Genomic DNA, 7,586 nt, shown 5'->3' with positions numbered 1-7,586 from the left:
AGTTAGACTAATGCCTATTTTTTGGGGAATAAAGATACGCATTTTTGCACTGTGCTTGCACACAAAAAAAACATGTGCATACATTCGATTCAAGATACCCTATATGTACACAACATAATCATGTATTAAAATCTGTTTTTATTATGTCATTAGATTGTATGCAAATAGAGTAATACCACTTCTGCATTCATAACATATCCGCCTAACATTTGCGCACATACGCTTCCGAATGGAGTACATTCAGAAACTGGTACACACAGCATGAGTATTACTCTTTTTGTGTTGTTCTACATACAGACACAAGTGTGCTGTTCTTGTGTGTGTGTGTGTGTGTGTGTTTTCCTATGGATGCCAAAGGTGCATATGCCCCCACCTCTAAATGCCCCAGAATGTTTTCAGATTGGAACATCTGCATGCTCTTATTTTACTTATTTTTTTGAATTTTATATAACACAAAATACAATTGTTACCCAACACATTATGGGGGAATAGTACATGAATAAACAAGTTTGTAAATTAAAAATGGCTAAGCACAACAGCATTCCTAACATGCATCTTCCATGTCCTAAATCATGTAAATTGTGTGTTATAAAACCAAGGGGTATATTTACTAAACTGTGGGTTTGAAAAATGGAGATGTTACCTATAGCAACCAATCAGATTCTAGTTAACATTTATTTAGTACATTCTACAAAATGACAGCCAGAATCTGATTGGTTGCTATAGGCAACATCCCCACTTTATCAAACCCGCAGTTTAGTAAATATACCCCCATAGTCTTTTTTCTTCAAACTGCAAACCAGTCCACCAACCCTGGAGAATTATTCCTATATCCTTGTAATGTCATCCATTCTGTCTCTACTTTTCCATCATGTCCTCTTTTTCAAACACAGAAAGGGGTCATCTCATCTGCTGTTTGTTTTGATGTTAGAAATGTGTCAATGCGTCCCTTATTGACTGTGATTAGAGCTTCACAATGGAGCTTGTGGCCCGTTCCATTGTTCAATTTAGCACAAATGTGAAACAGAGTTCTTAATAAAGTCTTTAAATTAGTTTCATGAAGAAAATGCCATCTTACTTACACCATTTTCTTCAATGCTCCGTATTCTGTTGCACCGTATAGAAATGGACCCTATTAATTCCAAGCTTTCTAGTGGGTTCATTTTTCGCAAACTACCATATTATGTTATAAAATATAGTGGGATTCCAGCTCACTGATCTTTATTGCCTCCACTAAAAGTTTATAGCTTGGTAAAACCAAGACAGTATTGCATTATTTACAATATGAAAGTGAATCTTTTATTGACTACTATTCCTATGAACATCTTCATTACAATTATACTTAATTGGAGAAAAATCTTCACATTTTCCTATATAAATAAAATGCCTAATATAGCATATGCACCAGTGGTCAAAGAGGAAATTTAGAAGTGGCGGTATGACATATCAGTGTATACCAGCCCACTTCAACCACTAACATGCACATATAGAGCCTGATTCAAATTGGGATACAACTTGCACATAAGTTGCGGTTTAAAATAAACAGAACTTTTATATATTTGTTTTATATTAAATTCATTAAATACATTACAAACATCAAGATGTTTGTAATGCTCAGAGTACATAGAATGTGTATTTAGGGTCTATCTTACATACACATGTTCTGCTCTAACTAGTGGTATGCATACGTGTACTTTTCCAAACAAAGACTGAGCTTCAGAGAAGCTCAGGACTTGAATCGGCCGCATCGGCATTGGCACACCCTTACTGTACATGGCCTACCTCCTCACGCCCTTCCCACCCCATTCCACCCTCCAAGTCTTAGGCAGTCTTAAGTTTCATTTCTGTTCGGAACTGAATTGCTTGCAATTGTATTCATTGGCGTAAAGTCAGTTTCTGAGCTTATGCAGAACTATTTCTCGCAAGATACTTACATCTGAACAAGAATCAGGCCCATAGAGAATGACAAACCGCCTCTATGTCAAGGGTGTAACTAGAAATTAAGTCCGTTGCCTGCTACTCTCCCTTGTTAAATACATGGTAACTCGCAGAGATCTGTCAGTGCATGGTCGGTGTAGCTTCAGTTCTACTGTTATAATTATTCTTGAGAATTAGCAGGTCCTTCTCCCTGCTGATCCCCATATCAGTCACATGTGCTGCTATGGCGGTAGTTACGCCATTTCCTGAATGTACATCCTTTATATACTCTGCTGCTGAATAAATCAATATGCAGCTAGACTGATGGGTCTAATAAAGATCCATGCTATGCTCTGGCCCAGGGTGGGCAGAACACACCCCTCATAAGGTGAAGGAATTGGTAAAATAAATTCCTGGGGGGGCGTGCTTGCGGTGCTCACAGGGTGGGCAGAACACGCCCCCCATAAGGTGAAGGAATTGATAAAAGGAAAGAGATCTTTGCGCACTGCTTTCCCTGCATTTGGTGTTGATTTTAAATAAAACTGTGACCGTTATTTACGCCAACACCAGCCTTGCGTCTTTTCTCTTATTTCACTAAAGGGTTTGTTTCCTCCTGCTGGATGCCAACAAGTAGGCATATCCTCCCTTATAAAGATCCATGCTATGCTCTGGCCTCCATAGGAATCACTTAAGCTTACATGTCCATATTTAAATACTTGCTTCATACTGTTTGGTAGACTTTACATTCTAAAATTCCAGCATTCCAGTAGTTAATTAATATTGATGGCTGAACATGTTAACTAGCTCCCATTAATAAACATGACTAAGCTAAAACACCTTTCATTATGCAGAGAAATGAGTGAAAGTTATCCATAAACTAGAAATAAATGCTACAGTCCAGAGGTCACATGGAAGTCGGGTAGCATCAGATGTAGAGGTTGTGTAACCTATATATTGTAACATATTGTATATTTAGTCAAGTGCAAAGTGCTTCAGATTTCTATTTAAATGATCTATGTTAATTATAACTGTATACTTGATATGTAGTTATTGTGTATATTAATAAGAAAGCAATTGGTATCGGTGTCTCAATCATTTAAAAGTGGCAGGAAAACTTTTCACATAAAAGGAGAAGCTCAGTGTCAATCTGCAAAAAGAAAGAAAAGCAAGAATTGACTCTAACGGAAGAACAGTTTGGTGCCATGCCCTTAGACTAGCAACTGACTAATGCAGACGTTTTGTTAATTAGTTTTAGTTGCATCATCAGAGGCAAACATATGTCTCCATTTTTCTTCTGCATTTCAAAAAAGAGTTGATACTGTCTCATTTTATTTTACAATATGTTCATAGTATGCAGGACACGCAGCATCCTCTTACAGGTAGTGTTGTCATGACAGGCAGAAAGATCTGGCAGCTGAACGTCACAAGTCTGCTTGGCACAGTACCGCTAATGATCCCTCCTTTCACAACCTTCCATCTGCTGCTATCATGTAAGACCCAAAGTGATATTGCATCACAATGAAGACATTTCTCTTTGGGAACAAGTCTTTGGGGATACACAAAGACATCCACTCTCCAGTGCTCTATGGAATAGTGAAGAACATACAATATACAATATGGCAAACTGCTAGCTCAGTGCTGTGAAAATCTTTGAATAATGCTGCTCTCAAAGGCACCGACGAATAATATTCTACATTTTTAGTAGACCTATCAGATGCACATATGTAACAAGAATTGTAACACGCTGAGGCAGAAGAGCATGATACTTTCTGTGTGGGGAATCATGTTCATGCTTCATATGTAAAAATGTCAGTTTTGGCTATAATTGGTCCTTGAAGCCTTTGTAATTGCCTCCTCACTATAATAAGAATGATGTAAATAGATTGCAGCTACTAGAAAACAGTCCTTAATCTTATGCAGTAGTAACCCAATAATGGTAACTCAGTAAGAGTCATTTATGAACCAAGAAAAATGCAGGTCCTGCACTTGTTTTTATGTGTGTATGCAAGTGCATGTAATAGACAAGAAAACAGGGATACTCTGCACTCTCCAAACACATAATTAATGCTATATCAAGTACTGTTCTATATTAAAAACAGGGAATGTTAGTTCCACATATTGCAATATATGTTAAGCTGACCAACTGACGCAAAAGTCTTCCCATTCTGGTCAGTCCTAACATGATCAAATGCTATGCTATTTTATCTGGGCTTAAGGCTTACCTGCACACAGCTTTTAAAGGCAAGGCTTTCCCAAGCACTAGCAGCCATGGGAGACCTGGGACTCACCTTACACAAGTTGGAATTAATTAATGTAAAGAATGGGGTGCAAGAGTGATGGGACTTACATTGTATAAACAAATCCAGACATAGATCCTCTGCACTCACCATGTACAGACTGGGGTGCCAGAGGGGGTTGCCCACATTGTATGCAGAGGATCTATGTTAGGACTGACCAGAATGGGACGACTTTGGCGTGAGTTGGTCAGCTTAACATATATTGCAATATGTGGCACTAACATTCCCTGTTTTTAATATAGAACAGTACTTGGTACAGCATTAATTATGTGTTTGGAGAGTGCAGAGTATCACTGTTTTCTTGTCTATACAATGTGGGCAACCCCCTCTTGCACATCACCTGGTGGCAGAATGTGTGGACCTGGCACTAGGACCCACAGAAGACACATCAGGAATGCAGGAACGGTTGCTCAGTAAGATAAGGCTAGTATGAGCTGATCAGTACCTGTGCACTAGGAAATAAGTGTCAGAGCCCAATCATGGGAAGTTTCATCCCCGCAGAGGAGGGGTGAGCAGGGCTGAAAGAATACTATTAAAAAAATGTCAGAGCCTTGTGAGTGATGCACACCTCCCAACCATCCCAATTGGAGCTCTCTGTCCCGCCGTTCAGCTTTGTTCCAATCAGTTGGAAAGTTGGGAGGTATTGTGTTCACTGCTGCTGTGCATGGAATGAATGGGATAGCCTAATGCTTCAAAATCGCTATGCTTACCCCCGACGTGAGGCCACACCCCCATTGTTCCATGGGCATGCCTCCATCCTGATGCTGCCCACCCAAATGGTGGGAGGTATGGTGATGTTACCCTCACAGAGGAGGGGTGAGTGAAACACTGATGAGAGAAACTGGATTTGCGCTAAGGCACCACATTAAATGTGACTGTCTTAATATTATAACCATGTGACCCCTTCAAGTACTGTGCAGGAAGAGTAAACGAGAAGTATATTCTGTACGTGAAAGCAGTTAACCACCTAGGAAATGGGCAGGAGGAGGTAGAGATATATATATAGTTACTTTATTATCTGCAACCCATGTACTGTCCTGGGGTGGAGATGGAGTATAAATAAATAGTTTACAGATATAGAGATGTTCTGGCGCCCAACTTACTGTGACAACTATTGCACTGCACCACCATGCAACAACACCTGGGTTCATATTTAACAGACATTGCTTCAAAACCGGCATTACCTTCCAGTGCCCCCCCCCCCCCTTCTTCCACACACGGTGACAGTGGGGTTACATAAACTTTTGTAGTTTTCAACCAAAATAATGCTCAGTTTTTTCACATTTATTCAAGTAATCAGGTGTGGGAACATTGTGAGTTTCTGTATTAAGACTTTTGAGTTTGCGGCACCTCTGACTTGTTGGAGAATATAATTCTTTTTGCTGGGAGGTAAAGGTTGAGCATCTATATGTGGAAAAAATGCTGCAAAGTAAGAATGCTTTCAAAAATAGAAGTGTTTATTTTTTATCAGTTAACAAAATGCAAAGTGAATGAACATAAGAGAAATCTAAATCAAATCAATATTTGCTGTGACCACCCTTTAAAACAGCATCACTGCATACATTTTTTAGGTACACTTGCAAAGAGTTTTTGAAGGAACTCCGCAGGGAGGTTGTTCCAGACATCCTGGAGAACTAACCACAGATCTTCTGTGGATGTAGGCTTGTTCAAATCCTTCTGTCTCTTAATGTAATCCCAGACAGACTCGATATGTTAAGATCAGGGCTCTGTGGGGGCCATATTATCGCTCCCAGGATTCCTTGTTCTTATTTACGCTGAAGATAGGTCTTAATGACATTGGCTGTATGTTTACGGTTGTTGTCCTGCTGCAGAATAAAGTTGGAGCCAATCAGACGCCTCCCATGGTATTGTATTGGCTGGAGAGTGGTACAATAATGAGTGTCTGCAGGCAACAGTGAAGTATGGTGGAGGTTCTTTGCAAGCTTACATCCACAGAAGATCTGTGGTTAGTTCTCCAAGATGTTTGGAAGAACCTCACTACCAATGTCCACCCCTCCCCTTAGATTGTACGCTCCTCTGAGCAGGGCCATCTCTCCTCCTGTTTCCACCACTTCTAACTCTGCTCTCCAGCTACTTAGCCCTCCTCCTCGTGGGTCCTCCACCCCACGTCCACTCTCTCTCCCTCCTCCCCCCTGGGGGTCTCCCTGTCTTCCGCGCCCTCCTTCTTGGGCCCCGTCATTTGCGGGTCCTCCCTCCTCCTTCCCCGCCCTCTCTGGCTGTGCATTGGGCTTGCTGGGTTGCTGTGTTTGCTGTGCTGTGCTGTCTCCCATTGTGTTGTGGTTTTGTTTGTCTCTGTGCGGCGCTGCGGATGCCTTGTGGCGCCTTATAAATATTAATAATAATAATACCGAGTTCCTTCAAAAACTGTGTGCAAGTGTACCTAGAGGAACTGATGCTGTTTTAAAGGCAAAGGGTGGTCACATCAAATATTGATTTTATTTGTCTCTTCTGTTCATTCACTTAGCATTTTGTTAACTGATAGAATATAAACTATTAACACTTCTATTTTTTAATGCATTATTATCTTGCAGCATTTTTTCCACACCTGTCTAAAACTTTTGCACAGTATTGTATGTAGGCAGTTACTTTCTTATGTGCTATGCACCTCGGGAGTGAGCACCCGCTGTCTTCTTGGACATCTTCTGCTGCTTTAATGAAGCAGCTCTGGAGCTCTAGCGTGCCAGATTAAACTGGACTGCGTGCTGGGGGGGGTATAGAGTAAAAATGTAAAGAAAAGTTAGCATCAGGTACTGTCACATAATTACACATGTAAAATGTAGAATTATGTATGTATGTATGTGAATATATATATTCTTTGGTAGTCAATCTAATAATCTGCCTGGACACTCTTGTATTCTAGTTGTATGTATGATTAGGTGCCATTGATTTCTCTGTCATATTTTTGCAGGTATGCTTTCTTTTTGTTTTATGACAATCAAATGCACTTCAGATCCACAGCCTTCATCTGGAGTTGAATAATGCTGTGTAACATCAGGGTCTAGAGGAGCACCATTGATTGCTTTCTGCTATAGTTTTGCAGGAATAAGGTCTTTGTTACCTCAATCACTATATGAGACCCTCCTTACTAAGCAGTAATCTGATGAACCCTCTCGAGTTTAGTGCACGAAAAAAAAATGACCATAGTAAATCATTCTACGGTTGCTGCTCTATATTATCACATTGTTGTAGCCATTGCAAAATGGCAGATGACCACCAAGGAATTCTATGGTCACTATGGTCTTTTGGTATAGCAACCCTAAATATCTTTTTAAGGACCTATATACATTTATTTTAAGTCATCTTTTGTTTCTCTATAAAGAAATAAAAAAATCAACCAAGAAAGCAGATGTT

The sequence above is a fragment of the Mixophyes fleayi genome, chromosome 1 (assembly GCF_038048845.1).
Source record: "Mixophyes fleayi isolate aMixFle1 chromosome 1, aMixFle1.hap1, whole genome shotgun sequence".
Taxonomy (NCBI): Eukaryota; Metazoa; Chordata; class Amphibia; order Anura; family Limnodynastidae; genus Mixophyes; species Mixophyes fleayi.
Note: the sequence above shows the minus strand (reverse complement) of the source record.